This window comes from Nansenia antarctica, assembly GCF_963989245.1.
Source record: "Nansenia antarctica genome assembly, chromosome: 4".
NCBI lineage: Eukaryota > Metazoa > Chordata > Actinopteri > Argentiniformes > Microstomatidae > Nansenia > Nansenia antarctica.
Window position 1 is genome coordinate 62,252,599 of NC_137689.1, and position 21,706 is coordinate 62,274,304.

Consider the following 21,706-nt stretch of genomic DNA (forward strand, 5'->3'; position numbering starts at 1 on the left):
CGCATCATTTAGAGTCCAATCACAAACACTGCTCTCTGTAAAGGTTTGGTAGTATTTAAGAAGCGATAGATTGACTCACCTATAATGGATTTATATTATCCCATCTAGCAAAGCATTTGCACGAGTCGCCGTGCTTCTCTCTCTCTGTCTCTCTTCGCTTCCTATCTGCCGCTACTGTACACTTTGCCCTCGGTGTTTATCTATTGACTTTTGTTTTGTTTTCCAGCCTTCCCCTCAAACGTCGTGACACTTGGTACGATCCTGCTCTACAACCACTGCCTGGATCCATCCATTCTCAGTGAAAAGAGGGTTACACGAGGCACTGGTCAAAAATGTAGGCTGTGATTATGTAAATAATGTGATAACAAAACAAAAAAATAGATATTGTTGATTACACAACATTTTGGTTTCACATCGAAAATACAAATATTCTGTGCTAAAAATGTTTTACAGATGTAGCGTGAAGTATGCAATCCTATCTATGGTCCATTCATCAAAATCTAGTAATTCATTCATTGCATGGAGGTAGACACTGAGGCTATTTCTACTGTAGCCTATCTTCTATAACTTACAGGTGAATGTTGCAAGAAGACTGTGTCCATTCTGCTGATTGGGACATTCTAGGAGACTGAGAATCTTAATTTTGAAAAGTGTAAGGTTTATTACTGCCAGGTGTTTCTGTACACTATACAGCATGCTCCATGTAACACATCGCCTGCCAAGACCAGAGTGTATGAACCACCGACATATAATAAGGTCTGAACACCCTGGGAACTGTACATTTGATTTGACAGATGAAGAAAAAAGGCTTCAAATCAAGCCACTGAGAACTGTATGACGTTTGACAGGATCTTGCTGTACAGTAATCAAGACATGATGTTTAAATGCAGTGAGAAATGGAAAAGGGAGAAAGAAAAACACTGCCCCCAGTCACCTCAAATGAAGATTGGCAAGGGGAAAAATGTGGTCCAGAAAAATACATAGCACAGAGCTCCATAAGGGGCTATACCTGCGAGACTTGTACTCCGTGGCATTTACATGTATTTGACATATCAGTTTCTGGCCACTCCCCTGAATTGCAGCTCTCCAGGGAATAGCCAGACTAAACACCATTATTATGTATATCTTTAAAAAATAGGCTCTATTTTTACACCACCGCATCTAATCCTTAAATAGACATTTACTTTTACTGCACCGACTCAAATTTCCACAAACATTAGGACAGAAAATCGTTTGCTTTGCAGACAGAGAGACTGGGGATGGGCTGGACTGCAGAGCTGGGCTCAATCCTACAATAATGATTATAATATGATTTTGTTTTTAGCAAGCACACAAATTTGACACAAGTTTTTCTGATTGTTTGATTCTTTAGGAAAGTAAGCTTTCCATTCCTGATGCTGCATTTGTGACGTGATTATGTCAAGGAACAGCTTGAATATGTCTGGAAAAAGTGGGCAATGTGCTTGTATGTCAAATGTTTGAAATACACATCTTATTAAAGTTATATTGCTGTAACTTACTGAGTTCTCAATGGAACAGGTCTGTGCAGCCATAAAGTAGACAGATGAAACTAATTTTGGTGGAGGTGAGAGGTTGGGACAATGCCAATGTAAACTCAACAACTCAGCTAAGCTAACTGTGACCAACATACAGACTTGAAAGGATCGGACATTGTTAATCATATATAACAGCCTGAACATTAATGTAGGGTATTATAGGAATGTTATTGTATCAGTTAATCCTCTCAACAAGAACTAAATATATAAGAGGATGGGAGATAAACTGGTGGCGTCCTATTTTCCTGTTCAGATTATGACAATCGAACACTAGGGGGTGATCCAATTCCAGGTTGAGCCATTCACAGTTCTCACCCCCCTTCTTATTCAGAGAGTATTCCCATACCATGGTAACACAAGGGTGACAGCAGCATCTGATGCTCTTGTTCACAGAGTATAGCATAAAGAGACAATAAGATAGTGGGACAGTGGGATCTAAGATGTACAGTATTTAAACTAGGTTTAGGGTTAGACGGTGGATACTGGTGGACTTAACCCACTTAAAAAACAGTAATCCCATTAGCTCGTTAGTGGACACAGACAAGCAGCAGATGGTGCTGTCTTTTCGGTAATTACACTGTGACAACACTGAAATGAATACAAATGCCCTAAGTAAACAGAACATTTAGAATAAACATGTTCTTCTGCATTAGATGGATAATGTTCAAGACAGGAATATTATGGCTTAGTGAAGGACAGCTAAAAGTTTTGTAAAAAAGAAAAAGAAAAAAAAAGAAATATTGAAGAGGATAAAACAAACATCTATGGATTGTTTGTGAAAGCGAGAGAGTGAGATAGAGAGAGAGACAGAGAAGAGATCAAATTGTCCTTAGAACTTCAGACAGTTTTGGGTTATCTCTAGAAGAGGCAGATCCCACAGATGAAATTTCTTTCTGCACCATTTAGAGTGAGGAATGAGAGAGACAAGCCCCGGATACCTAGCAGCTATCATTCATTCCATCTGGGTGGGGAACTAGCTAAACGGCACTGTTCATCTTGTGTGGTCATGTCTCAGACATTGAGTTCATGCATTTATGCTACACCGGCAAGAGCTCTTAAACATCTAAAACCAGCAGAAGTTTCCTAGTTTGTTTTGGTATACTCACCGTTCTCCAAAACAAAAATGCTAATTGTTTTCATGGGAAATAACAGAGCAATGTTCATGAAATATAATGACTGCATGGGCAAAATCTTGCTACTGTTTGTTGTAAGGGGACACAGAAATGCCTACAGAATATTTACTGCAATTATGGTACAGCATTTGAAATGTCACAAAGGAAACTGTTCATCAAGTTAGAAACGGCAATGTACATTCATCTAGTCCATCAACTCCACACACATATAGTACAGTAGTACCAACACAGCGACTCACCTTCTGAGCTGTAGAAGGCTTGGTCGTCGCCAAGGAGACATTAACACTGACCACAGCTTCTGCTGGGCCTTCCATGGAGACGGAGGGGTGAGACTCAGAGCTCACAACAACAGACCCCTGAGAAGAACCTGAGGTCACGGCCCCAGGCTGTGAGATAGATACAGGCGTAGAGGTACTCCTAGTCATTGACTGTCTGTATGCATCTCCAGGGATCTTGGAGGATCTCTCCTTGACCGCATACAGAAAAGTATTGCGCTCTGGGCTCTTGGGGGCCACTAATGATGACATCACCTGTGAACCACTGGGCCTACCAGCCTCCTTCTGCTTGGCACTGCTGACCCAGCTGTTAGAGCTGGGTCGGTGGAGGCTGGGGGCCGCTCTGGGCTGGGCAGGGGTGGCTGGGTGGACAGGGGCCTGGTCTACAGGCTTGCTGGGGCTTCTGGGCTCTTCCTTCTTCATCTCAGGTCTGGTCTGGGCATCTGACCCTGCAGGAGGGTGCAGGAAGCTGACCCGTGGAGCGGCCGAGCGGGTCGGGGAGGGAGACGCTGGGTTGGTGGTTCCCTCTAAAGGTTGTGGATTCTCCTTATTCATCATCAGAGGAATGTCTTCTCGTAGGACCCAAACAGGGGGATCTGAAGTACTCCAACTAACGTCCTGCAATCCTGCCAGTGATGCGTCACCACTCAGACACGAGCTCTCCTGGTTCTGGGGATCTGCGGAGAAGGAAGACACATCTCCGACCCCAGCTGATGAAATCAACACTTCTCCTTTCTCTGTTTCCTCTCCTCCGTGGTTTGAGGTGACTTCTACCCTCAGGGCCGTAAAGCTATAGTCCTCTATGTTATCAGGAATGAAGGGTGCCGTAGTTATAGCTGTAGCTCCAGCTGACGTGATATTAACGTTGTGTTCTTCTGTGGTGTCAGAGCTGGTAGCAACTGTTGTCCCTGCCTCTGTGTTATCAGAGGGTGCTGTAGTTGTGTAGGGTGTAGTGGTAGCTACAGCAGAGATGGTATTGACTTCTTTCTCTGGAGTGGAAGAGCTGGTCGTGACTCCGACTCCTCCTGAGGTGTCAGGGTCAGGGATGGTGGAGACTCCTTCCTCACCACAGTCAGAGCTGGCACTGGCTGCACGGCGTGGCTGCGCATGGCTCTTGGAGGGTGACTGCAGTTGGATATAGAGGAAGGAAGTCTTGATGTGATGATGATCGCCCATTTCCTCTATGGGAACTTCGTCTCTGGGAGCACTGCAGCAGGGGGGTGGGAGGGCGCTGAGGAAGGGGAGTGGGGAACGTGCCCCCCAGGAGGGCTCAGAGGGGGAGACGGGGTCCCAAGGCCAGCCCCACTCCTGTCAGTGCTGGGCTGGGGAGAGATGGAGAGATGTTATTGGTGAGAATGTGTGATTCATCTCAATGCTACTTCAAGGAATTGTGTACAGACAATTGACTGACAACATCTAAGATCTACAGTAGAATGTCCTTTTCTGTTATTTTAGCTGTTTATACAGTATGTTTAGATGGATGGATGGATATGCATGTATATGAGTTGCATTTATACATAGAATACATTTATATACAATACAGTATATTCTTGGTGTATACATGTGGATATTCATGGTGTATACATAATAGTACATACTGTAAGTGACTGATGTCCCAAAGGGCAGTCTATTTGAGAGCCATCATCCTCATCCTACTTTAAAGCAAATGTGCAATGTGTTTGCTTCCCCTCAAAACCTCAAAGCCAAGCAAATGCTCAGCAACCTTATATACGTAAGAGCCAAATGCTGCTCACCATGGAGTCACTATGGTACATCTGGCCAGATCAGATTATGATCATGACCCTCTCTCTCTCTCTCTCTCTTCACCCCCACCCCCACACACACACATACACACACACACACATAGCTCCTCCTCATCCACCCCATCCCATCAGAACACAACACACATACATTTCAGTAGTATAACGTAAACATAAGCCTCTAATTCCCAGGGTTTACATAGGCACATCAACATCCACACCACATGAAAATGGACTCTGGTGGCCCCTGTCAGAGAACGGCCTAGGGAGCGTGCTGGGTTCAACCTTGACTGCAAGTGGCGACACTCTACTGTGGTCGTAATTAGCATCTGCTTTCATTTCACTTTCTTACTGCTGTAAGTTTCACTTACTTTCGACATATGCACTTATTGTAAGTCACGCTGGATAAGAGTGTCTTCTAAATGACATTAAATGCAGCCTGTCATGGTATTCCTCATAAGTTTCTGTTTCCCCGTGTGCAGAGAATATTGCCTGTGCATGATATTTCAGAATAGAATACCGTTTCCCCAGTTCTCACAGGGTCTCTGCCATAACAGAGGAGGGAAGTGAAACCACAGCAGGGTGTGGAGAGAAGGTGACCTCTCTAATTTTTAATTTTCTCCTTATTCATCATCAGATCAATGCTTACACTACCATCAGCAGGAAATGCTTTAATTTCGTTACAGGTATCTGGTAGATGCAAAAATCTCAGGACGGGCTCATTGGAATGCATTGATTGGAATGAGGAATGGTATCAACCTCATGATTCCATTCCATGCATTACAATGAGTCCGTCCTCCGATTTCTACCTCCACCAGCCTCCCTTGCTACAGATAAACTGTATCTTTGAAGAAGGATGCATGTTTTGATAATAGTCTCTTGAAGGTGCTTTGCAATCATGTTGGAATATAGAAAGTGATACAAGCTCTGATAGGGTGGCAAGACTGAAATGCTGACATTTCCAATAAGAAGGTGACACTTTGAAAGAAAGAAAGCAATGTGTGGGAATCCCCTCTCCTTGTATCATACTCAAAAACAAAAGCAGTTGAGGTTTAGTCTGGTTATGGAAATATATAGTTAAGGCAACTGTAGTTCCCTCAGGCCATTATGCAACCTGAGCACTGACCCGAGGAAACTCATAATTCAGTTAAATCATGTGACTTCTTCTCTACTCACCAAGACAAGTATGAGGAAATACATATTCAATGCATAGGCAGAATGTTGAATGTTGAATGTTAGAACTTCACAGTTGATTAAACCTATTGAATTATTTACTATTTAAACCAAAAAAGCAGACATTTATCATAAGCATTGACCTTGAATAAACAACATCATTGACTGCTAATGTTACTATTTTCAGCCTGACTAGCCATAGCTACAGTATAACTCCCCTCCCCATCATACACACACACACACACACACACACACACACACATACAGTCTAGTCCTGAAGTGTGTGTGTGTGTGTGTGTGTGTGTGTGTGTGTGTGTGTGTGTGTGTGTGTGTGTGTGTGTGCGTGCGTGCGTGCGTGCGTGCGTGCGTGCCTGTGTGTGTGTGTGTGTGTGTGTGTGTGTGTGTGTGCGCGCATGCGCATGCGTGTGTGTGTGTGCCAATTTAATCTCCAGTAGGGTTATTACTCTGGAGCCGAGGCTTAGGGAATGTGCATAATACCAGTCTGAAGTGGGATCCATCTAATTCAGCGGTCAAGCAATGTGACCCACATTCTCATACACACAAACACACACACACACACACACACACACACACACACACAGACATACACACACACACACACACACACGTGTCTCTTAAAGGAAACACTAGATCTAGGGCCTGTTGTTCAGCAGACTGTGAAGCTGACGTGGTTAGCTATTGTCTCTACTGTAGGCTATGTGGTGTTTGGTAAGAATGATGATGATAGACTTGATGCTAATTCACTACTTTTAACATTTTTAATGGGCAAATGTAGTCAAAGTATCCAGACAGATTTCCACTTCCATGTGAGTGTGGTTGTGTTCAGATGGACGGCCAGTATGATGTGTTCTGCTGTTACAGTAGTCATACTGTACAATTATAGTATACAAGTCCTCCTGTTTACCCAGCTCTTAGCCATAAACTGACCGAGCAGGCATAGCACTGGGAGTTCAACTGAACAGGTTCCAAAGCTGACCACATTGTCAAATATCCTGACCCAAGTCGTTTCCAAGATGAAGCTACTCTGACTAGAGAATGTAATGATGTTTTTAATGTTAGGATTTTGCTGGTGGAAACAAAGTCTCAGGAACCTCACTCCTGTTACATCCCCCACATGCCCACCCAGTGCCACACACACACACACACACACACACACACACACACACACAACCAGACCACAGCCTCAAGATCACAAGCAGTGAATGTTTGTCTGAGTCAAGTTAAATGTGCCTGATTACATTCTGATTGGCTAAACGTTTAAACGCAGGGAGGGGCTTGTGCTGAAATTCTGGCAAGTCAATACAAACTACGGTCTTTATTGAAACCAAACACAGAGGAAATTATGTCATCAGAAGGCTCCTACAGGGGGGGTTGTTGGGGATTTTGGGGGGGGCAGTTTCCCTTTCACCTCTCCCTCCCTTCCCTCGTTCATTCAGCAGCGCCCATAAAAACAGCAGTGCTGAAGGTTTCACTTGCAATGAAAGCATTGTCTTGGCAGAGTCAATGTGGTTCTGGACAGCCCAGACCCAGTCCCAACAGCAAGAACCCAGCTGAAGCAGAAGTATAAACAGACCACCCCTCTATCCCATCAAAGACTTGATATTACTTGTCCTTCTTTTTCATGGTTGAGGGAGTTGAGAGATTTTCTTAGAAAACACGGACAGTGTTTATCCATAATGTCAAGTACCAGAAGAAGTAGCCGTTTAATGTGATACAATCACACATTGTGTTTAATGTGATCCAATCACAGGGACAAACTCACAGAAGGGTCAAACTCAAAGCTACAGAAAAACTGTTCTTCAAAGTCTGAAACATCAAATTAAATGGCGTTTTACATACTCCATCTGTACTTTTGAGCTTTGTTCACAAGTTCACACGGCACCACTTTGAGTTTCACTATGGCTGCAAAGGCAATAATCGAAAGTCAAAGCATCAAAAGTCAATGAGCAAAAGTAAACACATCTGAAATATCACATTAAATGCAGTTTTACATAATATCCAGAGCTCTGTTACAAGCCCCAGTGGACACTTTTTGAGTTCCATTGTGGCTCCAAAGGCAACACAAGTCAAAGCATAATTTAAGTGCAGGCAGGGGTTAAACAATAGTCCCATTGAATTCTGGCATGCATGGCCAGGCTGCTGGGGGCTCCGCTGTGATAAGACAGAGGACATGCTGGTTCCATGCATGTGTGACCAGGCCAACCAAACATTTACTGGCCTGATAAAAGGACAGAGTGGGTGTGTGTTGTCATAATCCAGCCTACAGCGCGTGCCCTCCTCCTCCTCCTCCTCCTGGTCCTGAACAGTGAGGAATCTGTCAGAGAAACAACTGGCTCTTTATAGGAAGTGTTTCTGGAGGAGGAAGTCAGTTGGAGCAGTCTACTGCCTGATGGACACTCAAAGTTCCAATTTCCACTCTAGAATTCCCTTAAGAATGCATGACCAATCTAGAATACCATTTACAATGCATGGCAAATTGGCCCCTGCATTCTAAATGGTATTCTAATGTGGATGATTCCAATCTATTACACTAGTGTGCATACCACACCAGCCTATGTGTAGTAGTGAGTAATAGACTGCTGTGTTCACACTCCTTCTTAATTATGATCCCCTGCCTTTTGTCCGCCACCTATGATATCATTAAGGACCCCAATTGAAATAAGCCAGTGGCTTTCTTGGGTTTTTATCCTTTTAGTTGACCTTGTATGTAATATGTACTTTCATGTACCTACTTCTGCAAATCTTCTAATAAAGTTTTCAATCAATCAATCAGAGGGGACTATGATTCGGTCTCTGTCCATTCGTGTGTCACAAGCTTTATTTCCGACACAACTGGGAGAATTGTTATGAAACCGGTTAATGATGGGTCATTTACGAAATTACAAAAATTTGGCCAATTTTTACGAAATTACGATTAAAGTAATTTGAGAATACTATATTGAGAAATCAGCACAAAGCTCTAAGAAACAAGCCTGATAAACTGAACTGACTTTTCCTTCTGTAGGAGCGTAGCCTAATGCAAACGGCCTATAGGCTAATTATTGTTTTGTGAGTGAAGTCTGTTATGCAGAATAAATACCGACACGGTACCCCATATCCATACAGAAACCAGAGCTGTGTAACTTGGTGTATTGCCAGTAGCATTTGTAAACAAACAATTTGGCTGTGCAAATATATTGTTTTATTAGTGAAATGTGTGTTTGAAGTAAGGGCGTCCATTCAATAGTTAATACGATAATAGCGTCTAAATTATTGTTCTCTTTGGTCAGAGAAAGTGATCGCAAAAAACGTCTTGCTTCATTCTCAGGCTTTATTCCATCACTCTTCTAGAGAGGGGCGCTACATCAGTTATGGGGAACAACACGTTTACTGTACACTTGTTAAATATTAGATTTAGTCTGTTCATCTCATTTGCATATAAAAAAACTAGAAGAGAAGACACCTGGGAGTGTGTATATATTTGGATTCATTTTAGGCATTTCATTAACAAAAAATTGTGACAGTAAAACTACATGAATTTACATGACAGATTACTACATTACATGATCCATACATTTTGGGGCCACCGAGACACCTCAAACTCCCCTGTGTTCACTATTTCCCTCTCCTTTGAATTAATGCACTTTTATTAATTTTATTAATTTATTTTCTAGGTCATTAATATACTGTAGTTGACCGCCCTCTGTAGGAGTCCCAATTATCTCCCAATTAAACACATCATCACTCAACACTCATGGATGGCATGGCAGGCAAAATGGCATGATGTAAATATCTATGTCATCCATATATCCATACCTCAGATGCATAGCAAACAGATGCATAGCAAACTTACCATGATAGTCAACTGTTCCAGCCCATCCTGGTAGATTTTTTTGCTTGTAGATAATGATAGTTTGCATTACGCAGTTAGTTATAGGTTCAGACAATCCTACTGTCGTCTCCAAAGTGTGCACTCAATCTTGAACCATTGTTGTCCAAAAGTGTTCGCGCTCCGCCCGCGTTTAAATCCCACGTGTTTGCACTAGAAAATAAATAACGCCCGGTGTGCGTAATGTTGCTGGACTGCCCAAACTGCAAAGGGAGTTCCGCTGTTTCTCCTGCCTCGTTCGCTCTCACCCGCTCCACGTTCCCAAACCCGAGGTTTCTGGCTTCCTTGCGCCGGGGACCCCAACTACAGACCTTAGCATCGCAGGTCCTCAACATTGGACCCCTACATCTGTTCCTCTGGAGCCTCTCTGACCATAAAGGGGGAGATGGGACCTATACTTCACATACTCTGTTGAAAATCATCAGTATAATTAAATGAATACAATAATTTCTTCCTCAATATATCAGCTTTTAACACTGTTCTGAAGCATGATTTGAATATTAATTCATTAATTCATTCAAATGCTTTTTTTTTTTTTTAAAGGAATACATTGCTTTTTTAACACATCACTTATTTTATCAAGTAGCCTACTTTATCATTTTGAATATGCTTTTAATGTTTCGTTGCATTCTAGTCAGTCACAAACTTGTCCAATATTTCCTCATCCTGCCTTCCCATTGTTAAATGACAGTGTGTTGACCCAAGTGTGACTGCGCCAGTGAACCGGATGATTGTGATGATAGGGATAGGACGTGTTTCTGTCTGAATACCCAGGGAAACACAGACACATCACACTCAGCTCCGTGGACATACAGTGACGATCTGTCCAGTCAGACGTGACCAAACCTTAAAAGAACACACACTAAACACTGTATATCAAATAGTGACTATCATGACAAATCACAAAATATCATAATATTGGAAATCTTCATATAATACATGTATATCAAATATTTTGCGCATATATCATTATAAATACAGTATACTGTAGGCTATAGTCATAGTGCATATAATTGTATTTTGAGATAGCACACTGACCATATACAATGGTAATGTGGAATCCAGTGTGTGTGTGTGTGTGTGTGTGTGTGTGTGTGTGTGTGTGTGTGTGTGTGTGTCTGTGTGTGTGTGTGTGTGTGTGTGTGTGTGTGTGTGTGTGTGTCTGTGTATCTGTGTGTCTATGCGTGCGTGCGTGCATGACCTACACAGGCCTGGCCTTCATATTCTGTAGGATAGCATCATGTATGACAGAGTTAGAGCTGTTTTCAATTTGCTCCTATATGCTGCCCCCTATTCTAAAGAGTCTGCTCTGGTGTCACTACTGCACACTGCTCTGATTGTCCTGGGAGGAAATTATCTTACACTCCTTCATGGCACCAGAGCAGAGCAGCACACTTGTATATGCAGACTGTTTATGGACAGATTACATATCCAGCATCATCACACAATCACCATGTTCCATGTTCATCTGCAGGGCATGAAGATGTAGCATGTGATGACATGTTATGGAACGCAAGCATTTGTGATCCACTATTGAGCCATTTCTTGACCTAGATTAAGTGTGTGTATGTGTGTGTGTGTGTGTGTGTGTGTGTGTGTGTGTGTGTGCGCGTGCGTGCGTGCGTGCGTGCATGCGTGTGTGTGTGTGTGTGTGTGTGTGTGTGTGTGCATGCGTGCGTGCGTGCGTGCATGCGTGCGTGCGTGTGTGTGTGTGTGGCCAAGGAAGCCTTTGTACTGTAGAAACCACTCAGCACTTGTTGACTAGAGCTTAACATCCTGGTCCATTTAAATGCCTTCCTTTCCGCAGTCAGTTTGTTTCCCAAGAAACTATTCATTCATACTGGCAGCTGAGCTGGGGACTGGTGAAGCATTGGCTTTCACTGCTTCCTGCTAATCAAGTGTATCATCACTCACACTGGACTCCTCTCTTGATCAGACCCCTGGTCAGGCCCAGATACTAGACCATTGTTACTCATTCTGTTCCAGGCCAGCTTAGTAACACATTGTACCAAACAAATTCCACCAACTTCGGTAGTTTGACATGGGCAATAAAATGATCTGGGTGCATCACTGCCTGGCACGGCAACTGCACTGCCCTCAACCTCAGCGCTACAGAGGGTGATCCGGAGGATCATCAAAGATCCCAGCCACCCTAACCACAGTCAGTTTGAACCGATGCCGTCTAAAAGACGATGCCTCTTCCGGAGCCTCAGGGCAAAAACTCAGAGGCTAACCAACAACTACTTCCCCCAGGCGATCAGGCTCATAAACAAGCCTACTGTAGACAATTGGCTATCATCCCCAAGTACTACCAACTCCCAACTACCTAAACCTTAAGCTCACAGTCACTTTACTCAATACTACCTCTCACTCCCACTGCCACAAAGTGCATTTACTATTACTATTGGGCGAGTGTGGCGCAGGAGGTAGAGCCGGCATCTAATGATCGCAAGGTCGGCAGAACGGCGGTTCAATCCCCGGCTGGCCACATGTCGAGGTGTCCTTGGGCAAAACACTGAACCCCAAATTGCCCCCAATGAGCGGGCCGGCGCCTTGCATGGTAGCTTGTCCCCATTGGTGTGTGAATGTGTGTGTGAATGAGAGGTCATTGTAAAGCTTTTTGGAATAAGGCGCTACATAAGTCAGTCCATTTACTATTTGTAATGCTAATTGTATCCTGTCATATTTGTCACTTATGTCTGTACTATTGTCACTTTTATTATCTTGTGCTGCAATGACAGGAAGAAAAGCCTAAGAATGTTACTCTCTTACACTTGTACGTGTAACGTTTTTTGTGATGTAACAATAATGCATGTGCAGTCGGTCGAGTCAAGAATATTGTCAATTTCTGGGGATACGTTTAATCAACTGCCTTTTTAAATTATTATTAGAATTATGGAGAAACTTTTACCACTGAGCAGGAAGTGTGTAGTGGGGCTTCTCAATAAGCATCTTTAATCGTTATTGATTCAAATACCTACTCTTTTGCAAAAACCTCTACATTTCCTTCTACATGTGTAACTGAATGGACACAGTGTTAGGGGAATGAAACTGAAGAACAATAATTGAACAGTTATTTCAAATATTTAGCATCAAGGATACGGTTAATAGAACCTGCAAATGGAAGCAATTACCTCAAGATGTGTTTCTCTCTTCAAAGCTGGCAGAATATCTGCATGTTGATTGGCTAGTAGACACTTTGATTCATGGGTAAGTGATTTAGGGAAGCGAGTCCACCCATGATTATGAGAGTCTCAGATGACATTGTGTTTTATTTAGGGTGGTAAACATCAAAGAATCATCATATATTTCAGTGATGATTTGCAGCCATTTAAGGTCCTCAGTTTCTGACACTAAATCTTTCTCATTCTCCTTTAGAACTGACCACAAAGGATTCAATCTGTCATTTGGTAAAAATGTCTTATTGTATATAAGAATCCTTAGATTGACCTATTGCCTGATGTTAAAGTGTAAGTTTGTTCTTCAGGAAGTCTATCGCTCAGAGAAAATATGCTATTGTAAGGAGGACAGATTTTTCATGTCAGGTTTCAGAAAGGAGGACATGACTTCTCCTGAAATTAATTTCCTTCAGATTCAAGGTCAGTGCTAATTAGAGACCACGTCAGTTCTTCTTAAAATAAAGAAATGGGTCAAAGAGAGATAGAACTGTCAGCGCCCCCTCCTTACCGCTTTCCTACACCTCTCCTCCCCTCCCTTCCCTTCCTCCCATCTCCTGTCCTCTCTTCTCACCCCTTCCCTCCCCTCCTCCTCTCCTCTCCTCTACTCTACCTCCTCCCCTCCCCCCTATCCTATCCTCTTCTCTCCCCCTCCTGTCCTCTCCTCTCCCCTCCTCTTCTCCTCTCTGCACATAATCTGAACCAGTTCACAAAGTAAAGTTTGTATAGACATGTATAGATAGATATGTTGTTTGCATGGCTTCCTTTACCCTTGTTGATGTGTAACATAGCCCACAGAACAGTTCAAACATGTATATGTTTTCAAAAGTTAAACTGGTCATAATGTTTTTCAATACCACATCATCATCAGTTGAGTGGAGCAGGAGGGGGGTGCAGGTTACTGGATAATGAGGAGTGTTTGAAGATTTATGGAATGTGATACACAGGAGTTGCATTAAAACAATCACTTCAGCCAGATTAGACAGGCGGAGGGGGGGGGCGGGGGCGGGGGGGAGGTAGGGAGGGAGGTGTGGGGGGGAAGGGGAGACCCAGATGTTGACCCCGAGCTGCCTGGGGTCGGACTAATTGCAGCGCTGTGCGTTTGTGGAGGAATTCTAGTCAAAACAGAGGAGGGAGGTCTGAAAGGAGCATTGTTCCCCTGACTCAGAGGTAAGACTGGGGTTTGGCACAGAGCACACTACCACCTCTCTAGCCCCCCCCCCCCCAACACTCCTGCACCCAACATCTCCCTCAAGGAAGAGTAAGGATTGTGAAGTTCTGAAAGGGCAATGTTTGTCAGGTGCTTTCAAAACAAGAACAAAACAGGCAATGTTCAAACACAACCGTTAGCAAGTCAACCAGTAAGACAGCCAACAGTATTTATTTACACAGTGAGTTTTACAGGAATCATTTGATGAAGGCGATGTGGGTAACGGCTAGTATGTATCGCCTGATTCCACACATTGATAAGGTTCAGGTGATATTGATTGTTGAATAAGATATGATGAATTGCCTGGGTCATTGATGATGACATGAATCAGAAAGAGCACTGTCGCAGATAAAGAGGAGTGGAAACAGTGTACTTGGGGTAGAAATCACTCAACCTAAACTACCCCATTTAAGATCTGTGCTAAATGATGCTAAAATGTTCCCAACTTACTTAGCAAACAAAGCCTATATTGATAGTGGGGTGACTGGTGTAGACAAGCTGTAGACAGCCTGTAAGAACAAGTTTGACCTGATAACATCACGTTGAGGAATACCACACCAATGACTCAGAATATAGTAGAAAAACATGTTTATCCATATCTTCTGTCACTTAGAACTGTGACACATACACACACACACACACACACACATACACACACACACACACACACACACACACACACACACACACACACACTTCTAGCATCACTCCTCATGACTAGCAGGTTGAACAGAGGGGCCATTGACAGCGTCAGGGAGGAGAGCGGGCTGAGAGCGTTTACACAGCAGATACAGACGTGCCAAGTCTTTTATGACCAGGACTTTCTTCTGACATCATAGGCTAACACTACTGGCTGATCCCAATAGTCTAGGATGGCTCCTCTCCTCGTCTCCTTGGCTCATCTCCTCTCCTTCATCTGATCAGAAAACAAGGGATAGGTGAAAGCAACACGAGTGCAAGGGTTTTCATTTTCTCCAGTCAAGTTCTTAAAGATCAGTGCAGATCAGTGGAGGCAGGAATAGAATGAGCCTGTCTGCCTTTCTGCCTCCACCAGCCTTCCCTGATCTGCAGGAGAGGAAAGAAAGAGAGGTGCAGAGCAGGAGAGGAAGAGAGCAAAAGAGGAGGAGGGGAAGAGAGAGACTTCAGGAGGAAAAAGTCCGAGATCCAGCCCCTGCTCATCGACGGAGAGAGCGTGGAGAGAGTCTCAACCCTCCGATTCCTGGGACATCACATGCGGGATGACCTGACCTGGAAGAACTGCTTCTACCACAGGGCCGTCCAGGCCCTGAACACAGCAAAGACCTAAGTTCTGGGCCCTGGACAGTCTGGACGGATTGTATGGCAGCTGCTGGACTGAAAAAATCAGGTGTAGTGCTGAGGCACAAACATGTACATTTCAAGCCTGCAAACTGTGACACTTTAAATAACGTGAAAAAATACTATTGTGCAATATGACAACCCTAGTTGACTATCTGTACAGTATAGTACAGAGGATTGTGTACATAGCCTTTATTTATGTAAACCAGCTCCTTACCTTCTTGTGATTTTTTTTTCTAAAAGTTTTTTTTTTTTTTTTTTCCCTAACACCAGGGGAGCCACCCCTCCTAAATGTCGTTGTTTGGTACCTGTACTGTAGCAATGACAATAAAGTCCATTCATTCATTCATTCATTCATTCATTCATTCATTCATTCATTCAGAGAGAGAACAGGAGAGGATGAAAGGAGGAGGTCCTCTGTGGCTCAGTTGGTAGAGCATGGCGCTAACAATGCTTGTTTTGAGTTCGATTCCCACTGGGACCATATTTACTGAAATAAATTATGTATGCACTCACTACAATGTAAGTCACTTCGGATAAAAGCGTCAGCTAAATGGCATATATATATATATATATATATATATATATATATATATATATATATATATATATATACTGTATATGAGAGAAGAAGACATTTTAGACTATTGAGATGCACCCGACTGCGTTGGCTCCAGATCTGTCATGACCCCGCCCTCCTGTCTCTCCAATTTGGCAGGGTTTGGATGATGACCTAATCTAGCCAATCAGAGCCTCCCATGGTGACGTCCACATGTACTGGCAATGCTCTGATTGGATGGAGGAGGCTTGTCTGCCAGAACTGTGACAAGTACCATGACTTAAACTGTGTTCTTTAGAAAGGTAATGTTGCTGAATAAAATAAACACATTGGCTGGTGGAGGGTGCAAGTTGGAGCTCATCATGGAAATAGGATTTATTACCAATACAGATTTACAACATTGGAGAGTAAATGAGGACTGGTGGAGACATGTGACCAACACCACCACACCCAATGCCACCTGCTAACACATCCATCTTGGCACACACACACATTGTGATGTAACTAATGTCCACTCTTTTCCAAGACAAACACGTGTTCTATACTGTACAACAGTAAATGTTAGGGTTGTAGATTTGTTTGTAATTCTGTATGAATTAGATCTGATGTCTCTTGCCAATACATACAACTGAACTGTTTATGTTCATGATGTCAGAGTGAAAATAATTTAGTATTTAGCTTAGTAGTTTCTTTTAGTGCACTTCAGAGAAGATCAGTGAAGGTGGTTTGAGTCAAGACTTTCATGAGTATCTAAAGAGTGAATCAAGAGCACTTCCTCTTTGCATGCGCACACACACACACACACACACACACACACACACACACACACACACACACACACACACACACGTTGACAGGAGATCATTGGTTTGATCCATCACCATGTCAAGCCATCACAGGAATGTGACACACAGACGTGATGACAGCTATGCACCCCTGACTCCCTGCAACTGCTAATGACCCACACACACTAGCATACACTCACGCACACACACAGGAATGTGACACACACATACACATACACACACACGCACACACAGTCAGTACAGAGTAGACACCCAAGGTCAGGGTCGCAACCTCCCCCAAGACCCTCCCACCTCATATCCTGTACTATACTCCCTGCCAATCCTTGGTCTGACCACACACTGGGCCACGTGGTGGATGACATGGTGGATGACAGTCAGAGTGTTTTTTTCCTCTTTTCATCTCTCTCTGGTGTTATGGATGAAGAGAGAGTGTATTTCTGCTCTCTGGGTTGATCCAATTAAAATAGTCTTCCATGTCTTGTCACAAGGAGGTCATAAGAAGTCCATTTGCACAGTAAACAATGTAGAAACACTCTCCCATTTGTTATGATGAGTTAGAGACTGCTCTTTGTCTGTAGTCAGACATAATACCACAACACGGGTCATGTAACCGTGGCTTTAATGGAAATTCATGTTCTAATCTGGTTTACAGTATAAAGCGCTCTCTACCTGACTCGTCTCTGCCCAGGCCTACTCTCTCTAGATACTGTCTCTCCGTGGAAGGCTGCTGCAGGTAGAAATCGGAGGACGGGGTCATTGTAATGCATGGAATGGAATGAGGAATTTCAATGAGCCCGTCTTCTGATTCTTACCTCCACCAGCCTCCCTTGGTCTCTACTGCCCATCTCTCCGCTCTGTCAACCTGGGTCTAGATAAGGAAGTCCTCTCCCTCCCTCTCAGCCATGTACATCTGCTCCGACCATCTCACCGGCCTGATCCCTCCTCTCCTGGGTTCTGATCCCTCCTCTCCTGGGTTCTGATCCCTCCTCTCCTGGGTTCTGATCCCTCCTCTCCTGGGTTCTGATGACTCCTCTCCTGGGGTCTGATCCCTCCTCACCTGGGTTCTGATGACTCCTCTCCTGGGTTATGATCCGTCCTCTCCTGGGTCCTCCTCAGGAAGTTCAAGTTTCAAGTGTATTTGTCATTACAAGTATACAATGCTTGAGCCAGAGCAGCTCTACTACATCAATCAACATCAACAATAAAGTATAATAATAAGTAAGTAAACATAAATCTAAAAGTAATGACAGTAAATAACAGTAATAACAGCGATACAGTAAAAATATAAAGAACCCAGGAATGTTCCTCTTCATCTCTGTGCAACTTCCTCCTCTGTTGACATCAAACACTCGCCAGTGTCTGGGGTCACTTCTAATGGTTCTCTATGATACCAACTCTAAAACAATCTCACGTACCGACGAGATTAACATCAACTGTTGCATAAACAGAGACAAATTACCAAGTTCCGTTGAAACGTGGAGCAGGAAATGGTTATTGCCTTGGAGATCAAGCTCGGCGCTACTCCCAACAAAATGTTTTGTAAACAAACGTCAAATTAAAAGTGGACACTCTCTCTCTCTCTCTCTCTCTCTCTCTGTCTCAAGAAGGAGGAGACTGCACATTCAAAGCAAATCTCATATGAAACATTCCAGTCTCTTCTACATGCTTTACACCGGGTACCTGCCTGACATTGTAGTCTGGTGATGTTGCGGTCTGAAGTTCTGTTTATACCGGTGAAGGCTGGTGGAGGCTAGTGGAGGGAGACAGGACACCAGTGGAGGCTGGTGGAGGGAGACAGGACACCAGTGGAGGCTGGTGGAGGGAGACAGGACACCAGTGGAGGCTGGTGGAGGAGACAGGACACCAATGGAGGCTGGTGGAGGGAGACAGGACACCAGTGGAGGCTAGTGGAGGAGGCAGGACACCAGTGGAGGCTAGTGGAGGAGGCAGGACACCAGTGGAGGCTAGTGGAGGAGACAGGACACCAGTGGAGGCTGGTGGAGGGAGACAGGACACCAGTGGAGGCTGGTGGAGGAGACAGGACACCAGTGGAGGCTAGTGGAGGGAGACAGGACACCAGTGGAGGCTGGTGGAGGAGACAAGACACCAGTGGAGGCTGGTGGAGGGAGACAGGACACCAGTGGAGGCTGGTGGAGGAGACAGGACACCAGTGGAGGCTGGTGGAGGGAGACAGGACACCAGTGGAGGCTGGTGGAGGGAGACAGGACACCAGTGGAGGCTAGTGGAGGGAGACAGGACACCAGTGGAGGCTAGTGGAGGAGACAGGACACCAGTGGAGGCTGGTGGAGGAGACAGGACACCAGTGGAGGCTGGTGGAGGAGGCATCACACCAGTGGAGGCTGGTGGAGGAGACAGGACACCAGTGGAGGCTGGTGGAGGAGGCAGGACACCAGTGGAGGCTGGTGGAGGAGACAGGACACCAGTGGAGGCTGGTGGAGGGAGACAGGACACCAGTGGAGGCTAGTGGAGGGAGACAGGACACCAGTGGAGGCTGGTGGAGGAGACAGGACACCAGTGGAGGCTGGTGGAGGAGACAGGACACCAGTGGAGGCTGGTGGAGGAGGCAGGACACCAGTGATCTTGTGGCTCTTCTTCTTTTATGACTTTCTACAGCAGATTGACATGTCAGACCAAGGGCAGATTCATACTATGACCATGTGACTCAAAATGTCTCTCTCAAAATCCAATGAGACCTGGCTGAGGGGGAACATCACAGAGGGGCTTGAACTGTATACACCAAGGGAGGCTGGTAGAGGTAGAAATCTTAGGACTGGCTCATTGTAATGTATGGAATGGAATGAGGAATGCATGTTTGATACCATTCCTCATTCCGTGAGCCTGTCCTCCGATTTCTACCGTCACCAGCCTTCCCTGGTACTCAGCCAGGGTTTAAATAATGTACTTGACACAATTACAAAATCAAATCATGTTCTTATGTGTGATACTTACCTGTAGGCCTAAAATGGTGTAACCAAAGTCTGTAAATGTAAGCAGATGATTCCCTCTTTTACAGGTTTGTGTTACACGCATTCCAACCACCACACCTAATGGACAGCCTCAGGGATCGGGTGGGTTTGTTTACGTGAAGCATTTAAATGAAACCTGACTTGCTGTTATGTAGTCTGGTACTACTGTGGGAGTTGGCTGCATTTGGGAACCATGTATTCAGGGCTGTTCAACGGTTTTCTACAGTACAGGCCTGCTTAAGAGACTGAATAATTACATTAGATTAACTCCATTCATGACCAAGCTGGTAGCATATTCAGGTTAATTCATAGTCAATTAGCGGCAGGGGAGGCTGGTGGAGGTAGAAATCGGAGGACTGGCTCATTGTAATGGAATGGAATGAGGAACGGTATCGAACACGTTCCAAACCATTCCATGATTCACAATGGGCCTGTCCTCCGATTTCTGCCTCCATCAGCCTCCTCTGACACCTACACACAGAGCTCCTATATCATCATAACAGACAGGATTATTTGAATCTCAGCACATTAAGCCACATCTGTTTCCTATCACCAAACCACACAGCACCTATAGATCATGACTCTCTGTTCTCAACGGCTTTGTTCTGTATTCAAGCCCTGTTACTATAAACATTTATACGTTACTATTCCAGGTGCCGTGTTCCATGTCGTTTATTAGGAAACTCTCACTGGGGACACAGAAGGACTGTAATAAAAGGCAGCATTCAGTGGTTGGAACTGGGTCCCATAGGCTCCATAGAAAACAAGCACTCACCATTAAGGGCAAAGAGACCCTCTTATTCCCTACCAATAACATGTGTTTAGTTGAAGGAATATTAGGCTGAGCTAGAGTCTTAATATAGACTCCTGTTGCACCTTTTGAGAATGAGGTCTTTAAAAAGGCAAATACATAAAGGTTAGGTAGGTTTACATAGAAAGCATGTTGATGTAATGGGTTGTTAATAAAGGATATTTTTTGTTTGGGTAAAGGTACTTATTTTGAATGATTGCATGTAATCCTGGCTTGGTACATATGAGACTGAAATACATTAAAATATCAATGTCCTCAGTAGAATAATTTTCCTGAGCATGGGGTGACTCCCAAACAAGTTTAACACACACACACACACACACACACACACACACACACACACACACACACACAAACACACACACTTTATGTAACTCCAACTCTGGTAGTGTGTGTGATTCAAAGCACATAGTCTGATTCAGTCTGGTTAACATTCAAGTCACTCCTCCATAGAATACCAATGTTGTGGTTCTTTAACTCCTTACCTCTTGGTTGGCACAGTCTCCAGTCTCCACTGCAAAGACCCCCAAAGAAGTACAGCCAAACTCTATTACTGCAGGGGTAGATTACTGGACACTTGAGTACCTTGGGCAGGACAAAATAAGGACAATAAATCTGGTGGCCAATATATGGTTAGAGTTAGGGCTAGAATTAGGGTTAGGGTTAAGGATAGATTTAAAGTTAGGTTTGGAGCTGGGATTAGGTTTGCAGTTAGGGTTAGAGTTAGGGAAGGCTAGGAACTTAACATCTGAACCCACTATTATTATATTGAAATCTATTTAATGAACCAGCCGTTCAATGAACCCTTGAAGAACAGAGGATTTTTTAGTCCAAAGATGTTTCCGACTGGTAGTATCGTAGACATGACAAGATCACCATCTGGTGGGGAAAAAATTACAATGAGTTCCATTTATGACCAAATGTCCTAACCTTAAATGACTCCAGAGCAAGACATGTTACTGCACCACCAGGTACAATCCAATAGGAACCTGTTCTTCGGACAAGTGTGTTCAATGCCTACAATTTGTGACAAACAACGGCAACCGGATACATA